Source organism: Aquarana catesbeiana, linkage group LG08, assembly GCF_042186555.1.
Source record: "Aquarana catesbeiana isolate 2022-GZ linkage group LG08, ASM4218655v1, whole genome shotgun sequence".
In the NCBI taxonomy this organism is placed as follows: domain Eukaryota; kingdom Metazoa; phylum Chordata; class Amphibia; order Anura; family Ranidae; genus Aquarana; species Aquarana catesbeiana.
In genome coordinates, this window is record NC_133331.1 from 147,125,522 (window position 1) to 147,148,265 (window position 22,744).

The 22,744-nt window shown below is 45.4% G+C and overlaps 1 long non-coding RNA gene across 1 annotated transcript; it reads left to right on the forward strand.

The window, feature by feature from the left end:
• The first annotated feature begins 439 nt into the window (after positions 1-439).
• LOC141106113 (uncharacterized) lies at positions 440-22,401 on the forward strand. The gene is made up of 3 exons (XR_012235680.1): positions 440-585; positions 14,404-14,504; positions 14,803-22,401. It is a non-coding gene; the product is annotated as an uncharacterized lncRNA (long non-coding RNA).
• The last annotated feature ends 343 nt before the right edge of the window (positions 22,402-22,744 follow it).

Genomic DNA, 22,744 nt, shown 5'->3' on the forward strand with positions numbered 1-22,744 from the left:
GAGTCTCTTGCTGCAGAGACTCGGGCTGCGGCGGGCGGACCGCATGAGAGGCGTATGAGGAGAGAAGCGGGGGTGTGTCCTTGCCGCCGAGCAGTATGGCTGTGTGATCCGATTCACAGGGTGAAAAACCCGACTCTCTGCCACTCAGCCTGTCTGTCCCAGGGAGGAGGAGATCCCTGCAAACCAGCAGATCACAGCGGCGATTGCAGACATCGTTTCCCGGCCAGCGTTGCTATGGGGGTGGGGGGCGGGCTGCACCGGGTGACACCGGGGCCGCCGCCCACCGCTACACAGTGTGTAGTACACACTGTACTTCTGCTTGCAGAGACGCAGCGGAGCGGTGTGAGCAGAGTACCAAGCCGTGCGGGGGAGGCTGCCTGTAGCACTCCCCCGTCTTAAGCTGTCCCTCGGCCTCTGGGATCTCCAATGTCTCCGGAGGCAGCCGGAGTTGGTGGGAGGAGCTGGGGGTGTGGCTGCCTCCTCCACTCCTCCCACAGACTCCTTCACTCACTGGCTGATCCCACAGCTGAAGGAGAAAGAGACAAGGACACAGCAGTCCAGAGCGTCTTCAGCTCCAGGCATGCTGTAAGTTACTGCACCACTGCACATGTCACTACTTGGAGTCCTAACCTGGCACCATACCACCCCAGCCTTCCCTTTGCCACCGCAACCTGCCCTATGCCACCGCAACCTCCCCTTTGCCACTGCAACTTGCCCTATGCCACCCCAGCCTGCTCAATGCCACTGCAACCTGCCCTATGCCACCTCAACCTACCCTATGCCACCGCAACCTGCCCTATGTCACCCCAGCCTTCCCTATGCCACCGCAACTTGCCCTATGCCACTCCAGCCTGCCCTACATCACCCCAACCTGCCCTATACCACCGCAACCTGCTCTATACCACCCCAGCCTGCCCTATACCACCGCAAACTGCCCTATACCACCCCAGCCTGCCCTATGCCACCGCAACCAGCCCTACACCACCGCAACCTGCCCTATACCACCCCAGCCTGCCCTATACCACCACAAATGGCCCTATACCACCCCAGCCTGTCCTATACCACCGCAAACTGCCCTATACCACCGCAACCTGCCCTATACCACCCCAGCCAGCCCTATACCACCGCAACCTGCCCTATACCACCCCAGCCTGCCCTATACTACCGCAAACTGCCCTATACCACCCCAGCCTGCCCTATGCCACCGCAACCAGCCCTATACCACCCCAGCCAGCCCTATACCACCGCAACCTGCCCTATACCACCCCAGCCTGCCCTATGCCACCCCAGCCTGCTATATGCCACTGCAACTTCCCCTATGCCACCCCAGCCTGCTCTATGCCACTGCAACCTGCCCTATGCCACCGCAACCTACCCTATGCCACCGCAACCTGCCCTATGTCACCCCAGCCTTCCCTATGCCACCGCAACTTGCCCTATGCCACTGCAGCCTGCCCTACATCACCCCAACCTGCCCTATACCACCGCAACCTGCCCTATACCACCCCAGCCTGCCCTATACCACCCCAGCCTGCTCTATACCACCCCAGCCTGCCCTATGCCACCGCAACCAGCCCTATACCACCGCAACCTGCCCTATACCACCCCAGCCTGCCCTATACCACCACAAACTGCCCTATACCACCCCAGCCTGTCCTATACCACCGCAAACTGCCCTATACCACCGCAACCTGCCCTATACCACCCCAGCCAGCCCTATACCACCGCAACCTGCCCTATACCACCCCAGCCTGCCCTATACCACCGCAAACTGCCCTATACCACCCCAGCCTGCCCTATGCCACCGCAACCAGCCCTATACCACCCCAGCCAGCCCTATACCACCGCAACCTGCCCTATACCACCCCAGCCTGCCCTATACCACCCCAGCCTGCCCTATACCACCACAAACTGCCCTATACCACCCCAGCCTGCCCTATACCAACCCAGGCTGTCCTATACCACCGCAAACTGCCCTACACCACCCCAGCCTGCCCTACACCACCCCAGCCTGCCCTATACCACCCCAGCCTGCCGTATATCACCCCAGCCTGCCGTATACCACCTCAACCTGCCCTATACCACGCCAGCCTGCCCTATATCTCCCCAACCTGACCCATGCCACCACAAACTGCCCTATACCACCCCAGCCTGCCCTTTACAAATCCAGCCTGCCCTATACAACCCCAGCCTGCACTATACAACCCCAACCTGCCCTATATCAAACCAGCCTGCCCAATACCACCCTATACTTTAATTTACAGGGGCCATTTGGAGGTGCGCCTGCAGGGCGCTGGACAGGATAGACAGGAGGGGAGTGACACCATGTTTTGCCGCACCAGGTGACATCAACCCTAGTGACCCCACTGCCCGCCGCCTCACAGATTTATTCATGAAGCACACAGCAGTCCAAGATGGCTCTGCAGAGAACGGCCGCCCTACCTCACCACAACCACTGCCCAGAGACTTTGTCACCCAGACTCTTACATTGACGAAGCCTCCCTCTCCTCCTCATCTGAAAGAAGTAAGAGAGCTGCAGCTTCCCCAGCCTCATCACCCACTAAGCTGCCCTAAGCCAAAAAGCAGCACTAGGCTTCACTGCCAGCACAGCCCGCTGATCATGAGGAGAACACTGACTCCCTCTCTGCATTCCTTGCAGCAGATGTCCCACACACAGAGGCTACTGTAAGGGCACTTTCACACTGTGGTGGGGGGACATTGACGGTAAAGCGCCGCTATTTTTAGCGGCGTTTTACCGTAGTTTAAAAGCACCCCGCTAGTGGCTGATTAAGGGGTTAATAGCGCCCGCGAAGCTCTGCTACCGAATCGCTTTGCAGGTGCTTTGGTGGTGCTGCCCATTGATTTCAATGGCAGGGGCACTTTAGGAGCGGTGTATACACCGCTCCTAAAGCACCCGAAAGATGCTGCTTGCAGAACTTTTTTTAACGTCCTGCAAGCGCACCGCCCGAGTGTGAAAGCACACTGTCACTGGAGTGACAGGAGAGGTGCATTACAGCCGCTTTGCAGGCGCAATATTTAGCGTAAAGTGCCTCAGTGTGAAAGTAGCCTAAAAGAGAGGAAAGAAGTGAGCGGGCGGACGAGCAGAGATGACATCATCTCTCACTGCCCGCCCGCATCACCGCTCACTTGCCCTCACTTGCCCTGCCACCAATGCAGCGAAATGCACATTTGGTGACCCTGACACCATATCAACCATGGTGCCATAATGATTGCACGGCCAACACCGGCCATTGCCCACGAAAATTTGCTTACCACCGGCGTGCACCAAAGCCCCCCCCCCCGGTTGGTGACCGGTGACTGCTGCTATGGGCTCTAGCCCCAGATCTTTTGCAGACCTAGCAACGCCCCTGCTGATGGGTATAGCCCTATGGTAGTGTTGGAGCTTGTTTCTAACCCCTATACACATTTCTATGACAGCCAAGACAGAAGGATTTGGAAGGCTGCTATAGGTGCCTACACTTTATATCTAAAACAGTTTTGTTTTTTTCTTCCCCATGACAGAGTCTCGTTAAAGTGGCCCCGTCATCTAAAAACAAAATGAATAGATGCTAAAAGGAAAATAAATATTGTAATACTTACTGGTCCACAGTGGCGGCCTGTAATGCAGGCCTATCCATGCATCCGGCCCCCTAATTTACATGTGGGTCGCCGGACGCAGGGAATCGCCGCAGTGGGGGGGGGGGGTAGTTTGCTTCCAACCCCAAAATATTGAGCACCAGCTGCCACTGCTGGTCCAGCTGCCTCCTCCAAAATTCCTTGCATTGCTAAAATACTGCTGGTTGAAGTTTCTTTAGCATCTGACACTTCCAGGAGTATCAGATGCCTGGTTCCCCTTTGCACACTGTGGTTTCTTCCACCAGCGCTGTGTGACTACTGAGTCCCATAGTGACGTAAGAGCCAGAGGGAGGAACCACAGCATTCAGAGGGGGGCCAGGCATTCGACACTTCAGCTTCAGAGACAGCAGTACAAGTAAGTATAAAAAATATAAAAAGATTATTTACATACAAAATTTGTCTTTTTTTTGTACAGCAGTGACATCCCTAAGCACACAACTATCATGACCAATTATAAATTCAGACTTGATTATACCCTTGACAGCTCTTACACATTTAGCAATATAAAAAAAAAATTTATAACATCTGAAACAATTGGGAATCTTCACCTGGTGGACAGCAGTCATGTATTTTGCAGTTCCATAAATGAAAAAAATTCTGACAATTAACATTGAAAATTGCTTGTGCAAGTAAACAAAGCTAAACAAAGTTAATAGGTATCTACAACTACCAGACAGATAGCTGTACATTACAAGGAGAAATCCTTTTGAGGTATTCCATTAACCAACCAAACTCAGGTCTCGCAGGTACAGTTTGTCACAGGAATGTTGTCAGTTTTGTTGCTTAAAAGACACAGTTCACAGAATACTTTACATTTTATTATTATTTGTTTGTATGTATTTATCTATTTTACTGTGATCTTCCTGCATTAGTCTCTGCAGTCTCTATATACACTTTTTTTTATAAAAAAAAGTTTGTAGAGCTTTCTGTGAAACTACATGCACATTCATTCAACATGTGTAAATTTTTTTTAGATACAATAAAGAACAAATTAGGAAAATATTGCATTATAGCCATTAGATGGAACTGATAATTATAGTATAGCACCCTGATGTTTAGGCAGCGCTGGTTCTAAATTTACCTGCCAGGTGTATTTGCCTTGGCCAGTTGTGAGGGATCAATTGATTTTACCCTAAGTCTGGAATTGCTGCACTTTTATCTTCTGTCGCTAGATGGGCGGGTATCTGGTGACATTAGATAAGACAAGGGCATTGCAAAGACAGATTAGGAATAGATAGGGTATCTCAGCCAATGGGCAGGGATTTTCTTGGGTCCCTTGGCCTGCTGGGAGAGCCTATTTATTTGGGTGAGGTCAGGTGATCGGGGTTCTGTGCCACCTGGATGGCTGTCTGGGTGGATGTGTTTTGTACTGCCCGGACTGCTAGGCCGGAGTTTGGGCCTATCCTAGGCACATCTGGCTGCTAGGCTGTCTGAGGGCCTATCCAGAAGCAAGAAAGCAGCGTAGGGTTGGGATTGCGGCTTGCAGTCCAACCAGAAGTGACGGTTCTGCCTGCAGGAGAACCTGTCATGGTCAGAGGTAGAGGGGAAGCTGTCGCCACTAAGGGACCATCTACCTTGTTACCAGGGACCGCAGTGAGTAGCTGAAGCAAGTACCGGAGCAGTATTCTCACCAACCACGGACAGTGAAGAATTGGGAAAATTCAGCAGGTGTCAAGCCAGGGACCCAGCCAGTGGAGGTAACGCTTGCAGAGCAGCCTTGTGTGTCAAGCCAGGGACCAAGCAGGCCAGTGGGGTGAAGTTGAGAAGTATTTGGAGTGCCACGCTAGGGACCCAGCAGAGAAGAGGGGCTGACGCTTGTGGAAGATTCTAAAGTAAAGATTGGAAGAGCTCATGGGATTCAGTGGCAGTGAATCAGCAAGTCTATAGAGAGAGACTGGGAGCTCAGTGGGTTGAGAACCTGCAAGAAATGATTGTAGAAAAGTAAAGGAATTTTTACAACTTTTGTTAGGAACTGTTCTAAGACTGTTGCTATAGGAGACAGCATTCCTACACATGCAGATGTGGTGTCCTGCTGGATGCCTTTCCCTGCATGGCTGTCTACCTGCAGAAGTCTCAGAGTCTGCCAATTAACATTGCAACTACCTAAGGGTGTCCTGGCCCTAAACCATCTCTCCCACAGTTCTGTTCAAGAGAAATGAAATCTCTTTGCATTCAAGAAGTGTCTGGCACCCATGAATCTATCTTGCATTACACCCTTTATGCCTTGTAACCCACTCTACACAGAAGGATGTCAGCAGCTCTTGGCCCTGGAGGTTCTCATTAGACTAAAGGAGGCCTGGGATCTTGCTACATTTGGCGCCCAACATGGGGCAAAGGCTTTATCCTCGTAGCAGTTGCCCATAGCAACTGGCTACAGCTCCATCTGGCTTTCATCTGGCTCCATGAGAAGGTGGCAAGTAACATCTGTACTTCTCATAGACTGTGTTATCGTGCATTCTGGCCCTGGTGAAGAACCGACAAGTCTCATTGCTCAAGGGAGAGGATCATCCTGGACTTTTGACACATCCCACCAGTGATGTGAGGGTTAAAACAGAATCCATTACAGTTTTAGCATGCCGCAGTGTGAAGGAAGCTGGCATAAGAATTTCCAGAAAGCATCTGCACCAATCCGTTGGCAGGGGGAGGAGTCCCTGCTCTGCAGAGGAGGATAAGGAAGTGTTGACACATGTGCCTGATTGTGGGTTGGAGAGAAAGATAGCGCAGTTCATAAGCGAGATGGCGGATTGGAAAAAGTACACTCCGGGTGTTGGTTTCGGCCTGAGTGATGCAAAACCTGTCCTGACTGACACCGGAGTGCGGTATACACCAAAAGGTAAGCTTACCCTGTATACGGCTGGAGGCTATGAGGCCTTGGGACTTCTCTGTGAGAAATATTCCAGTCTGGCCACGCATCTGATGCCTCGGATCGTCTTTGAATGTTGTGGGGAACACCTGCTCAAGGTAGTCGCACCAGCCCAACCTCTGTGGATACTACAAGCTGACTGGGACAAGAATGTCGCTATCCTGGCCGAAAAGTGCTCCACCCTAACCAATTCAGACATCCTATCTGATGGATTATCTGAGCTGTTCTCGGACACTCTATCTTGGACAGGGAAGTGGAGCGACAGTGACGAGGAGCAGATGAGTAAAGTAGAGGGGGATGAAGTTGTCAGGAAAGGGTCCATCCGCTGGTAAGATATATCGTTTGGCATGCAGTACTGGGGTCCACCAGCAGGTGTCTCCTGGCAGTGTTGAACTGTCAGGAGAATATTTCCCTGCTGGTGTCACTTCATCTTTTGGCCACAGTACTGATGTCCACCTGCGGATGGATCCTGGCAGTATGGAGCAGACAACACTCCCTGCGCTCAGGTGTGACTTGAAGCCAATTATAGGCAGCCCTATAAATACCCGGCAAGCCCTCACATGCTCGCCTTGGTATCTTTCTCCCTGTGCCTTGACGCCTGTATCCTGTTTGTGTACCTGCTCTGTCCCGCTCTGCTCTGATCCGATCCGATCCCTATCCCAGGCCCATCCTGTTCTTGTCCCTCCTGATTCCCTTGGATCCCTACCCTGCAGCTTTACCATCCATCCTCTCCCCTTCCTGCTGGTTTCCCGTCCTTACCCATCTGCTGACCTCCTGTGTATGACCCTGGCTTGGCTAACGTTTATGCTTCTGGTTTATCCCTTGTTCCTGCTTACCTGCTGTGTATGACCCTGGCCTGGCTGACACCCGTGATTCCGGTATTGCCCCTTGCTGTATATACTATTGTTTGCTGTGGGTTTTTGTGTTGGTTTTGCACTGTTTGTATTTTCTGAGTTATCACTTATTTTTAATAAATATTATTTATTCATTTACATGCGTTTGGGTTATCTCTGTGCAGTCTACACAGTCTTGTCTACTAGTCTCCTGACAGAAGTTCTCATTGCCACGGCCACTAGTGTGAAAATTGAGCTGTCTCTCTCTGCCTCGGCTGTCTAAAGTGCAGCGGATCATAATAAAGAAAGTAGTGGAAGAATACGGGTATCTATACCCCTATATGCAGGCCCACCTGGAAGAAGAAATTTTGGATAAAGAGGTCCAGTGGGTGGATGAAGCTGTGCGCAGTTTTCTCCAGATCCCTCTCCAACTGGACTTTCAAAAAATTGTCACTTAGGTAGCTGAAAGATACCTCATAGTGCTAAACATCTGGGGCTATGGGCGGAAAATCAATTTGGACGGTGTAATTATACGTAGGCCAGACAAGAAGGACATTAAACGCTTGTCTCCATGGTGAAAGCAAAAGGAGAGTCCTTAATCTTGCCCGTCCCTGTGTCAGGGCTGGGCCCAGCCCTTCCTTCTCTGAGCTGGCCGCTCAGCTGTCGGCTAATTGCCAGCTCCTATCTCTCCACAGTGACTCACCTGTTGATGATCCTGCTCGTCAATCCTGCCTACTTAAGCCATCCAGTCCAGATGATCTCTGCCTTCGCCTTGGTCACATCAGTAGAGACGCTCTCCTGTGTTCCTGACTTTATTGGCTGACATTTCTTCTGGCTCCAGATCCTGCTTGCTGTTCTACTACGCTGTTCTCTGGCTCCCTGACGTTTTGGCTTCTCTGACTATCCGTTACGGTTCCTGAACTCTAGCTATGTTTTGACTATATTTACTCTGTTTACCTTTTTTTTATTATTATTAAACAGTGTGATTTAACTGTACTTCTGTATCAGTCTGATTCATGGTTTCTGACAGTAGGCGAAGGCCATAAATTCAGAAGATGCAGTCAATCCACTTGTCGGTAATATTTCTTCCAGATTGGATGAGCAGGATCGCTGCATGGATCAGTCTGCCATGGCATTACAAACACTCCTAAGTCACACGGCTCACCTGGAATCTCTCCATTTTTGCTCGGGAGATCTTTCACTTACATGGGCTACCCAAGGACATTGTCTCAAACAGGGGTAGTCAGTTTGTGTCCTGGTTCTGGCAAGCCTTTTGTACACAATTGGAAATTCAGCTTGTTTCCTCCTCTGCATATCGCCCGCAGTCTAATGGGGCCGCAGAACGAGCCAATCAGTCCTTAGAGCGATTCCTATGTTGCTATATTTCTGACCATCAAAACAACTGGTCAGATCACATACCATGGGCAGAGTTTGCCCACAATAGTGCCTTGAATTCTGCTTTCTGATTGTCCCCATTTATGGCGAACTATGGTTTCCAGCCTTCCATGTTGCCTGACTCTCTTGTTCCACAGAGTATTCCTGCGTTAGAGGAGCATCTCCGTGGTCTTCGTTCCACTTGGGCACAATTCCAGGAGGCTTTGCGACATGCTAATGATAGGTACAGACTCCATGCTGACCGCAGACACCTACCTGCTCCTTCCTACCAGGTTGGGGACAGGGTCTGGCTGTCATCTCGCAACCTCCGACTTCGTGTTCCCTCTCTGAAGTTCGCACCTCGGTTTATTGGGCCTTTCCGTATTCTTCGCAGGATTAACCCAGTGGCTTGTGCATTAGACCTTCCTTCTAATATGCGTATCTCAAATGTATTTCATGTCTCCTTATTAAAACCTTTGGTCTGCAACTGCTTTACCACCTCGGTGCCACATCCTCACCCTGTCCAGGTTGAGAACCACGAGGAGTATGAAGTACAGTCCATTGTTGACTCCCGTAGGTTCCATGGGTGCATACAGTACCTGGTGCATTGGAAAGGGTACGGTCCGGAGGAACGCTCTTGGATCCCATCCTTGGACGTACATGCCGCGTCAGTCCTGCCTACTTAAGCCATCCAGTCCAGATGATGTCTGCCTTTGCCTTGGTCACATTTCTAGAGATGCTCTCCTGTGTTTCTGTTAAAGACTTGCTTGACTGACATTCCTTCTGGCTCCAGATCCTGCTTGCTGTTCTACTACGCTGTTCTCTGGCTCCTTTTTTACCTTTACCTTTTTATTATTATTATTAAACAAGTGTAATTTTAACTGTACTTCTGTCTTTGTCTGATTCATGGTTTCTGACACCCTGGGTATAACTGGTGAATTCTATGAAAATGCATCTATTCTTTATCCTCTGTCGATTACAAATATGTGTTGTGTGATGTTAAGGACGCTATTCTGAGAGCCACTTCACACTCACATACAAGTTGTTGCTAGTGGGGAACATTCTAGGGCTGTACTGCTGAGATTGTGCGTGACTGAATGCTGCCAGCAGATACAGGGAGTGCCCACCTGAGCCATGTTGGCTAGTGCTTGAAGTTGTTGGGGTGCTTCACTCTGAAAAGTGACCAGTGATCTTCTCCAGGTTGTAGTTTTTCCATTTGAAAATCTTCTCAGTCCCCGGCTGTCATACGGACAGATTGAGGACATCCTTGCAAGGGGACCTATGTCCCGAAGTGCGGTCCCTTGCATTATGGCCTGGCTGCTTGGTATCTGAGTGCAGCTGTGCCTCTTTGTTCCTGGAGTTACCCCTAAGGAAGAAGGGGAACTGCAGGGAAGTGTTGTCCACCCAAGTGAAATTTAAAGGACTGTAACACGTCATGGTGTGTAGTTAGGTAGAATGAGCTGTGGCAAAGGGGCAAATTCTTACCCTCTCTGTCAATAACGGACTAATCCATGCATCAGGACTGTTGCTTGATGAAACATTAGGGAAGTTTGCATTTGAAAAAAAAAAGGGGGTGGCATTCTCTGGTGAGAATGGGGCCTGCTTCCATGAAGTGTATAATGTATATATATATATATTATAGGGTATATTTACACTACTTTGCTGTTCTTGGCTGAGGACAACTAAAACCCATTTAATCACTTAGGTATATATATATATATATATATATATATATATATATATATATATATATATGTAGCGCCCACCTGTTTAGGTGAGTGCTAGTTAGGAGTAAAAATAGGCCAAAATTGCCAGTATTTCACCCTGCGGTGTATACTGGTGGGTTTGATTGGCATGGGAGTTTTACTAGAGTAGAGGAGGGTGTGACCCCTTTGCACTCTGCTTGGACAGTTTCCTCTATTTTCTAAGGTTTGGCCTGAAAGATAATAGGAATACAAGTTTAGAGTGACAGGCAGATCTGGAAGATCCCTCTGGACCAATCATTAATTTGTTTGGGCAGAGGCGGGACTTCTATTTAAGGCTTGGTCACATGTTCCTGGGGGTTGTTCTGGAGTTCTGTCTTTTTGGGAAGATGTAGGATTCAGGAGGATCCGTGGGTGCTCTCCCCTTCGGGGGAGAGGGACATGCTTTCTGGGCTATTATGCTCATGGGAGTTGGAGAGACCCAGATGGAGGATGCGTATACCGGTACAGCTTTAGTGTTTTTCCCCTGCGGAGGAGAGGGAAAGCAAGATATGCAGATGAGAGAGAGAAACTGCAGGAAATCCTTCTAAAGGTTGCTGTTACTGACACACCAGGACTGGGAGAGGATCTTCTGTGCGCGGCGTGGATGACCACTCGGCGACACATGTGAGTGTAACCCAGGGGAACAGTTCTTCTGAGGGACTTTGTAGGGATTAGTGTGCGGGTTCAGGAGAACAGAGCTGGGCCTTAGAGAACTAATACCCTGGAAGAATCCAAAAGTCATCTCCTAAACGTTATTCAGAGTATCGTTCATGGCGTTAGAATCAGAAGGACTGTACAGTCAGGAAGTGTAGGCTAACAGGAGAAAGGAAAGATACATTACATTATGAGGACTCATGCCAGAAAGAAGCTTCGCTAACGGGGGTTTCATTTATTCTGGATTTGAAGTTGTGTTTCTCATCACTCAAAAAGATGCATTATCTTATGAGAATTCATGCAAGATGGATGTTTACTAATAGGGGCTTCTTATAATCTGGATTCAATGTTGTGTATCTTCATCACTTTAAACACTGGAAGTTATTCAGAGTGACTTTCCAGTGCAGTGCAGCATTTCACATGGAAACTGCAATAAAGATGTACATAGTTTAACCATTCCATGACTGTCTGTGTGTCATACCTGGTTGGGAAAAAAAGGGTAATGGAAAGAGCTTCACGCTAGAACGAACGTTTAGCCGCTCCTACGTGGGTAGGGCGCTTATATATATATATATATATATTGCACCATGTTATTATAGGATAGGATGCATTTGCATTGCTGTTTATCTCTTTCAGGTGTTGCTGCATCGGTACGTCTTCCTTGGACAAGGAGAGACATGGATTCAACCTGACGACAACACTAACCCTTTTATACCCTTTTATTATTGTACATATATATGTAGCGCAGGGGTTGTGACCAAGTTACCATGCTAAATAATGTGATGTTCTTTAAGTAAGAGTTTGGCTCCTTCTAGTGTCCTTTTAATGCTATTAAGACTTTTGTTTCGTTTCTGTGAACAGTTTCTGTGAAGCAGCGTTACAAAGCATTGTGGGAGATGTAGTTTAATGAAGAAGTGACTCTTGTGCTAAAATCAATCTGGGAACTACTGACCCACAATGCCCAGTCCACCTACCCACAATGCCAAGTCACAGAACAGCCTGCTGTGTAAGCAGATAAAAGGACAGGCGTGGCAGGTTTTTGGCCTCTCCGGACGCCATTCAACACACAGCAGGAGGTCTGTGTGTGTGTGCCCAGGGCTGGAAGAGCCTGTGGCCTACAGCGGAGAGCGGATTGCCCGCCCCAGAGGGATCCTTGTGAACGACCCTGCTGATCGAGCAGGATCGGTCTGCACTTCGGAGCATTTGAAGCCACCTGCACCTCAGCTATCCAGAGGAGCGATACAGCGTGGCGGAGCCATCTTTCATCAGACTGAGACACCAGGAGGAGAGTCTGGACGGAGCCTGAAAAGGGCACATGCCTATTTCAGTAGAGTACATTATTAACTGAGTGTGTCTACAGACTGCTGGTGAGACTTGTAGTCCCACAGAAGTGATCTCACTTATTCATAGGCTGCATACAGTGGAACTTTAGGATTTGTTTCTCTGTGCTATAAAGTCAATACTGAACTACATCCACTGCTAAGGAGAAAGTATTATAAGTGCCTTATATGTGCAAGTACACAATTACCAGCGCATCCTTATCCTACAATTTGCTTTCTACTTGTTTCCCTGTTTGGATTTACAAATACTGCAGTCTAGTACCATAAGCTAGCTGACGATCAAGAAGACAAGGGACTTTTATCATCTTGTACAAAGCATCACAGTTCACTTTGCATTTGGAACATTGCATTACAACTTAGGGGGAGCCCTTGAGTACAGGATATATATTGGATATATATATATATATATATATATATATATATATATATATATAGTATTGTACTATTGCATGTTCATAACATTTACTGCATATTTGGTGTGTATGCTTTGAGGTCAGTGGGAAGGCGCTTAATATAAGTTTTGGAGGATATTGAGCGTTTGCCCTACTGTGCATCTACATATACATCCCTATAGTGAGCATTTAATCTACGGTTTCACATATACATTGACAGTTATTTGTTGTCATTTATTACCTTTAAGTTGTCACACTGTTCCTTGTGTTTGATTTCCATTTCAGTAAGCTCTCTGAATGGTTAATTGATATTCTGTGTGAGTCTCTATCTATTATTACAGCTGGTGAAGTGATGGGTTCCAAGGTTACGGTAAATATACTGTATAGTGTATCATTACTGTGTTTCTCTTTACTGCTGGGTCCCACACTCATATTACCATACAGGTGTGCCAGAGGGGTCGAGACCGTTCTTGGGGGGTTGAGAGGCAGGGTGCACAATTGAACATTTATCAGCAGCTCCTTCGGGGGTAGTGCTACATATATTTGATAGATAGGTAATAAGGTCATTGCTTATGTCTGCCTTTAAATATTTGGGTGGCACATAACTTTTAAAATTGTACATCATTTTTTATGTTTATCTGCCGTATATGACCTACCATTTCTCATGTGTCTGATACTCATGTTTGTTTCATGTGGTACGCCACATGTATTGTTGTCATTGTTATTCTTTCCTTGTTTCCCCACCCATCCCAGTTTTTGCCAGCACATTCGCTCTCAGGCTTGGTTCAGATTATTATTTTTTATCTGCAAACTCCAAAACATAGTTTTGTAGGCAGGGGGAGGATGTAGCACCCTGATGTTTAGGCAGGGTTGCTCCTAAATTTACCTGCCAGGTGTATTTGCTTTGGCCAATTGTGAGGGATCAGTTGATTTCACCCTAAGGCTCAGTTTCCACTATTGCAACCCCAAAGTCGCGCGATTTACAGTGCAACTTTGCAATGCGTTTTTTGTTGCGATTTGAGGCGACTTTCCAAACGACTTTGTGCGACTTTGATGTTCTGCGATTTAGTCATATTGATGTAATTCCTTATCCTGCTTAGTCATTTCCCCTTCCTCTTTCATTGTCACATGTTGTATAGTGCTTAGCAAACATGTTGGCTATGCAATATGTTGGTTCAGCAGTCATTATGGCTGCTGTAGCAGCATTAATAGATGAAAAAGAAGAGAATAACCGGAGGAGGAGAAGGCATAGGTTTTGGATCCATCCCGTCATCGCCCAAAGGGAAGGGAGAGGCCAGTTTTGAGTCCTTTACAACGACCTCTGTGCTCATGAAGACAAATTCTTCAACTATACATGGATGTCAATTAGAAGATGAGAACATTTGTTTATGACAACTTGCAAGTGCTTCAAGATATATTTAGGAAAACGTGTATATGCATGGTCACTATGACTTTATAATTTTTAGCTTCGAATAGCTAGAAGTGTTAACAAAAACCTGATCAAATGTTTAAAAAAATGGAAATAGATGTCAATGTAGCTAATAGCCATATATTTTCTCTTTACAGTTTAGATGAATTGTTGGCTTTGCTCTCTAGTCATCTAGAGCGACAAAACACCAGTTTCCGAAGGAGTAACCAGCTGTTGAAAGACTCATTATAACATTGAGGTAACTTTTTATACCTACTTTTTCTTCTTCTCACCCCATTTGTGGCATTTGGAGATCCACGTCATTCTTTGCTCCTCTTTACATGAATTGAAATAATAAATACTAGCATGTTATTGTGGGTGTGATTGTTTTTACCATATTAATTGTCCCTGTACATCACCAGTGTCTTTCTCCTGCTCCTCTTCTTCCTTCACTTCTTCAGGCACCCCCTTCCAAGCTCGTTTTTAGTTCTAATATAGAAGTAGCTTATTGTTAATATGCATCATTCTAATAAACTATATTTACTCTGCCATTTTAGGTACCTGGCAACTGGACATTCCTTTGCAAGTTTGCATTTTAAGTTATTGGTTGGCAAAACTACTGCCAGCAATATTGTACGTGATACCTGCAGAGTCATTTGGAATGTTCTTAGGGATTTGGTACTGAAGAAGCCCACTCCCGAAGAATGGTGCAAGATAGCAGAAGTTTTCTGGGACCGATGCAATTTTCTGAATTGTGTCAGGGCAATTGATGGCAAACATACAAGAGTAGTGATGCCCATTGGCAGTGGAACCAAATTCTTCAACTATAAAAAATATTTTTTGTTTGTCTTACTAGCAGTGGCTGATGCCAATTATTGTTTTAGATATATAGACATAGGATCGTACGGCAGCAGCTCAGACTCCAGTATTTTTGCACGATCATCTTTTGGAAGAATGTTAAGGGAAAATGGTCTGGTCCTGCCACAGGACTGTCAGCTGCCAGGAACAAATGGGCCGCCACTGCCATTTGTCTATGTTGGGGATGAAGCCTTTGCTCTCAGTGACCATCTACTAAGGCCTTATTCCAATCAGTCTCTGAGAAGAGAATCTTCAACTACCGCTTAAGGAGGGCAAGACAAGTTGTCGAATGTGCGTTTGGCATTTTATCGAACAAGTGGCGGTTCCTACATACGACTATCAATTTGAAAATAGAGAATTTAATATCTGCGTTAAAAGCAGCATGTGTGCTTCATAACTATGTCCGAATTCCTGATGGGTATCTTTTTGGAGATTCCCTCATGCATGATATGGAAGGTGCACAATGGAGTGCCAGTAGGGGCACCAGCAATGGTGCCACTGTGCGTGAGGGTTTCACTTTGTTTTTCATGTCTGCTGCTGGTTGTGTCCCCTGGCAGCAGAATGCTATTGCATAATGTATGTCACGCATTTTATTTTTTATTATTATTTATATGTCTGTTAAGTGTAATTGCATTCAAATGCTGAATAACAGGTCATCATCATCACTGGATTATGAATACTTTTCTGACCCTAGCCAATCACTGGGAGGCTGAACCAAAAGGTGCGGCTTAGTAGAAGATACATTTTTGGGAGGATCTGATCAGTCTCTTCCTACCCTGGGGCTTCCTTGGAGGAAGCATGTGTGTGTTGCAAAGATACTGTTACTAGGCCTAAGCAGGTGCCATGTGCTGAAAGATGCTACCTGTAGAAGCTGGGCTGAGAAAAGGGACATTCACTAAAGAGATTTGCAGGGGAGCTGGACAGAAGCTGCAGCCTGGACATTGTGAATAGGACCTTTTCCCATAACTCCAGGTACTGAGGTGTTTTAGAGGGTTAGACACCAGAATTGAATCGCTAAGGACTGTGACTGCTCTCATAGGGTCTTATATTTACTACCTGACCCTCTGTATTCTGCATTATGTTTGAGACTGCTACTATGGGGCCCAATACTGCTGGAACAAGGGTTTTTCAGGAAGCTGTCCTCCAAGATTTATAAGTACCTTTGGGTATCCTGCACCCTCATCCCTCCTCTCTGCATTTTGTTCAAGACCTACAATACATCTTAAAAATACCCTGAGACTGAGCCTGATTTGATGTGCTTTTGGGACTGAAAATAGAGTGGGCAGCCTCTGAATGGGTGTGGGACACCCAGTTTATTTTGAGCAGCCCCTTTGGGGTCATTGCTACAAAAGTAAGATATTTCTGATGGACCAGACCACTGGTAAGATAACTAAGAGACTATGGGTTCTGAGGAGATTAGAGCTGAGCTCAAGCTCAAATCTTAAAGTACAACTAAAGGCACCTACATGACAGTCTAAACAAGTCCCAAATTCAGTTACACAAGCCTCATGAAGTAAACAAAATCTTCCTTTACTTCCCCTGACTGAGCCAAATCCTTCATTTCATTTTACTTCCAGACACTTCAGCTCATGTGAAAGGTTTTTTAAGCCGAGGCAATGCTATTTTTTAAAAAAAGCAGTGGGCAGGACAAGTTGCAGCCAGGTGCCAATTGACAAGTTACAGGCTTATGAATCAGCATTGACAATGCTGCTAGCCATAACCCCTGCAGCAATTTGTTAATTACACTGTAGTGCAGTCAGACACAGCCTACATGAGAATGGCCACTCAGCTCTGAATTCAGGAGCTGTGCAGCATGGTTGCCACACCATTACAAAAATCTGCAATAGGTGAACTTCATTGGCTGGGTCAGTAGGTATTTGTGGGACTTTGCAGGGATTAACTGGAAGTGAAGATGCATTCTTAAGTGCTGCAACACAATTTTTTTTACACAGGAGACCCTAGCTCTACTTTAATAGAACCAGCAAAGTACTTTGTTTTGTCAAAATTTACTTCTGGAATGTCCTCAAATATGTAATGTTGTTAAAGCGTGCTCAGTGTTGCAGCTGTTTGTCAATGAGCAGCTATCATATTGTTTAAATTCAGCTAATGTGCACACATTGCCACTTCTTGCCTGTATGGGGGTTATTTACAAAACTGGAGAGCGCAAAACCTGGTGCAGCTCTGCATAGAAACCTTTTGAGTTACATCTTCCAGGTTTTATTGTCAAAGTTTAATTGAACAATCTGAAGTTAGATGCTGATTGGCTACCATGCACAGTTGCACCAGATTCTGAGTACTCCAGTTTTAGTAAATCTACCCCTATGTGTACAAAAAAAGGGATGTAGCTAATTACAAATGCTATAGTAGCTGCAGTTATATCGGGAAGTTGAACAAGAAGAACCCATTACTATAGGAATATGATGCAAGATGTGGCTTATGTAGTCTGCAGGCACCTTTCAATGTCTTTTATTTACTTAGTCACTTTCCTAGTGCTCACATAGATTTTACGGCAATGAAAAAGGCCTTAGGGGTCAAAAGGTATTAAACAAATATGCTGTTAAATTGGGTGTGTACCCTGCCTTGTTTTTTATCCCTTCAGTCTATGCATAGCTGTCATCAAAGAGCACAATATCAAATAACAGCCAAAAAAAAAAACTCCTAATATTTTTTATATATACTCAATTTTTATATAATTAGTAGTAACCTTTGAAGGATAGCAGAGCTGCAATTATTTTGAAATACAATGTTCCTTTATTGATATCTGCAGTGGTTGTTCATTATTGGTGTGTGATTCCAAATCGTTGCAGTACTGCAATAATCCAATGTTAATCATTATAGTGCCTGTCCATATCTATTTCTATCTTGGCCTGTAGTACATGCATTAATTGGGTCATGTTGAAGAGGAGTTGTAAAATGATAGATTGGTGTCCATAAAACAGCTAACAATAATGATGTTTTTACTCATTTGAGTGGTGCATGTGAATGTGAGGTGGAATTAAATAGGATAATTAAGCACAGTGAGGAGGCATGATGGCAAATTTCCAAATGTATTCCATTATCCAGATTTCCAGTCCTTGTACCAACTGTGAATTTAAGTATTTAAGAGTTCTATACTGATTTCATCACTTACCAATAATGAACGACAATAAAGTTATAACACAAGACTTTTCATAGATTCTACTGGCAATGCCATGCAATATAACTAATACCAAAAATAGCTATCTAAGTATATATACAATGACCGTAACATGTTTTGAATTATGTATAGATGCTGTTACATGAATTAATCAACAATTTTAATCAAAATTAAAAAGTTAGGATTTGATGAAGGTTCGCTGGGCAGTTTACTCAAATTTTGGGCAGGTATTGGGGGGTTGGATCACCATTTATTTCCTGTAATTTCTGGGAGCTTATTACGTACCTGGTAGCAGAGCCTGAAATGATGAGGAAGGCCTCTCTCACCTCTGACTCGGCCCCTGGTAGTGTGAACAGAAGATGCAGGAGTGCACAGTGGCATGAATGCCTGTAGGTCTTGCCAGTAGCAGAGCGGGTATCCACACCTGTCAGGAGAGGTCCTCAGTAGTCTCCAGTGGAGCAAACGGGCTGGTAGACAGCTGGAGGATGGCAGACTGAAGCAGGCTTGTACTGGTGACAGCGGGCAGGCAGCAGACTGTAGAACAGCAGGAACAACAGGATGTGTTAGGAAGCAGGGTCAGGCAAACCAGTTCATATACTGGCAGGACAGGTCAGGTACAAAGGAGCAGGCAATGGCATGGTCTAGGTACAAGCCGGGTCAGGAGCCAATTGGTGCAATAGAAGCCAATGAAGCAGACAGAAGCGGAGGTCAAGGACAAGGAGTTCAGAAAGTGGACAGACAAGCCGGGTCAGCAACTGGAATCAGGATACAGGAACACAGGATGCAGGGAAGGCTGAAAGACAAACACCGATCTTGCCAACATCTGTCACAGGTGCACATGTGTGCCGCCGTGCATGAGAAAAAGGCAGAGAAAAGATATTTCTCCTCAGCCAGGCGATAATAATCTTGCTCCCTGCCTCTCTCAGGAGGGTCTCCCTGGCTCACATTTGAATGCCGCTCAGCCACCTGCAATACCAGCTAACAGCGGGCAACAGGTGCCTCCTAGTGGTGGTGAGACATATTCTTTATCAAATGTTACTGAAATAAGTGTTCTTGTTAATCCACTGTCTAGCATAATTGATCATTTCAAAGGGGCACAAACATCTGGTGCTTTGCTGGGTTTTAAAGGGGCACAGAGTTCTGGTGTTGCACATGAGTCTTATACCGCTCAATCCTCAGGGGCACAGGCGAATGGTGCTACCTTTGTGGCAGGTGATGCCGTACCTTGATTCTGTTAACACTCCCATTACAACTAGGAAGGATGGTGGTGGTTTACTTGTTGACTCAACACCTAATTTTGGTGTTTTTTCTCAGATTAATCCATCAGTTTCTCAGAAAGCTTTCGCACCTAGTGTTGCTGAAACTTGTCTTAAAGAGGCGCTCCCATGTGAACTCTCCCCATTAGGTTATCATTTAACCACTGCTGTAAAAGAAAAAATCTGGAGGGGAGAGTTTGTTGACATTTTATCATTACTTCCAGCATCAAAGGAATATCTGTCAAAATTTGAGAGGGAAACAAAGGATAGGTTTGAGGAAGATAGAAGGAGGGCTATCCCTAGGAAGTTCCAAAACTGGCTGCAAGCCTTTTGCATTTATGCAGTGGTAAAAGGGAAACGTTTTCAGGATAGGTACTCTGGATTACTCCAACATCTGGACATAATAGCGGAAGCTTTCAGGCAATTTGGTGGCACGGTGTGAAGGGTGTGGGTCTGTGGATTAATTCGATGTTACTGCAGAAACCCCAGTTCACTAAGTTGGTTAACAGTGTGTGCTTTGAGATGGCATGCAAGATGGATTACGCCTGACATCCTTCATAACCTGGCATTGCTGGAGCTGTTTCCAGTAATAGTAGCAGTTGTTATTTGGAAGGATATTTTTCAGAATTGTCGGGTCATTGTACATACCGACAATAAAGTTGTATTATTCGCTATCAATTTATTATCATCAGAATTTGTTATTAAGTTACTACGCTTTTTAGCGTTACATTGTATGCGTTATAATATCTGGTTAAAAGCGAAACATATATCCGGGGTCCATAATAACATTGGCGAATCCTTGTCTCGTTCACAGTTCACCAAATTCCGGGAATTAGCTACAGAGGCGGATCTAGTCAGCACTCCTTACCCAGACTTCCTCTGGGGCTTGATTTGGGATTAATTGGTATGAATTTCAAAAATTATGTGTCACCCAAGTCTTGGGAGGATTATCTTTATGCATGGTCCAGATGGTGTTCTTTCTGTTCGGTTAGGGATATTGATTGCATGAGCGTTAGCATTTATGTAGCTTTAACCTTTATTTCTTATTTAATTTATCTGAAACTTAGCCCGGATTCAGTTCAGAAGACCCTAGCCAGTGTTTCCTGTTTTCTTAAATTTTTTGATTAATAAATAGCAGGCAGTGAATAGCAGGCGACCAATTTCTTTCAATCTGTTAGGTAAACTTCTGGCAGTTCTGAATCAGATTTGTTTTTTCCCTATTTGAGCTGTTACTTTTCAGATCAGCCTTTTTGGTTGCCTTCTTTGGAGCCTTGAAGATTGACAAAATCACAGCGCCCAATAAGTCTTCCAGTTCCTCTCTTCTTTTCTCACATAATGGTTCAAAATGGCTCGCTCAGAGTATTTATTAGAAAATCAAAAAATTATGTCTTCTGTCACAGGCATGGTATTACTTTGTATGGATCTCACAATTTAGATAGTTGCCCTGTGCACCATATCTAGAATTATTTATCAGTCAGGCCAAATTTTAGTGGTTCCTTCTTTATTCATGAGGATCTAACTCCATTAACAAGATACCAATTTGCAGCTGTCCTTTCCACTTGTCTAAAAAAGCTTAATCTGGTAGGTTTTCAGTTCTCTTCCCATTCTTTTCAGATAGGGGCAGCAACTATGGCCAATGAATTAGGTTTCTCTTCTGAAGGTCTTAAACGGGTGGGTTGCTGGGACAGTCGTAGGTACAAGCTATATGTTCATCCTGATTTGTTAATTATATGACTACTTTCTTTCAGATTCACCTACAGTCAAGATTTGGATAGTGGGCCATTCCTACATTTTTTGGGCCATAAATCGAGCAGAATCCAGGATTTATTCAACAGATTTAGGTCTGGACATTAATAAATATGTAATTTTTTTGGTCAGGCATTGGAGGCTTCAAATGGCGTAATCTTATGCCCTGTGCACACGACCATTTTTCCCATCGGAATAAACTCTGAAGGTTTTTCCGACTGAGTTCCGACGGAATTCCACTCAAGCTGTCTTGCATACACACGGTTACACCAAATTCCGACCGTCCAGAACGCGATGACGTACAACACATACGACGGGACTAGAAAACGTAAGTTCAATAGCCAGTAGCCAATAGCTTCCGTCTCGTACTTGCTTGAGAGCAAGTGTCGTTTTTTGTACGTCGGAACAGCATACAGACGATCGATTTTCCCAATAGGAACTGGTTCTGTCGGAAAAATTTAGAACATGTTCACTTTCTAGGTCCGTCAGAATTTTCGACGTAAAAAGTCCGATGGGGCATACACACGATCAGAATATACGATGAAAAGCTCCCGTCTGACTTTTTCTGACGGACATTCCGCTCGTGTGTACACGGCATAAGAGACCAATTAATTTGTCAAATGTTTGGCCACCCCCCATGTCTTAATCCTACATGCTGGGGCAAACCATATTGGGAAGGTTAGAACTTAGCATCTTCTTTGTGAGATTAAAAGAGATCTGTATTGAATTAAGCTTTTATTTCCCAATTCAATGTTGGCCTTCTCAGGAATAGTTCCCAGACTTCTCTGGTTCACTCGGGCAACCTTTTTTACCTAGATAAAATTAGGAAGTGCCTAAATAGGACCATTCACAATTTTCTGGTAACCTCATGTGGAGTGTCCTATATTTTCCTCAAGGCCTTTTCAGAAATGATCTAGTCCATCTTTTTGACATCGGTTTAGATGTCTTTAACATGGGCCTGCAAAGCCTAATTAAATCAGCCACGGTGTTGGGGGTGTCTCAGCCAGCGGGTTGACTTCTGGCTGGTGGGGATTAGTCATCCAGGATAGTCTGGACGGACACCGTGTCTTGATTTACTGATATGTGGTTAATAGTCAGAATGGCTTAATTTCAGTTAAAGGTTGTTTGAAATTGTATTAAGGTTACCCATTGAATAAACACTGGCCAAAATTGTAATATTTACCAAAATGAATATTATTGTTTTTTATGTTTGAATCTGTCTCTTTATTGGTTGTATTGACTCCCTTTGTGCTATCCCATGTACTGGTAAGGGCAACTGACCAAAAGACAACACAAAACATAAATGTATAACTTTTTATATTTGCAACAAAATAGGTCATGTTTGAACATTAAAACATCTGAGCAATGCTTTAAAAATTCATGTGTGCACACTGTAGGGTTGATATACTCTAATTTGACAATGCAAAATCTAGTGCAGCTGTGCAAGGTAGCCAATCAGCTTCTAACTTCAACCTGTTCAATTACACTTTGACAGTACAACCT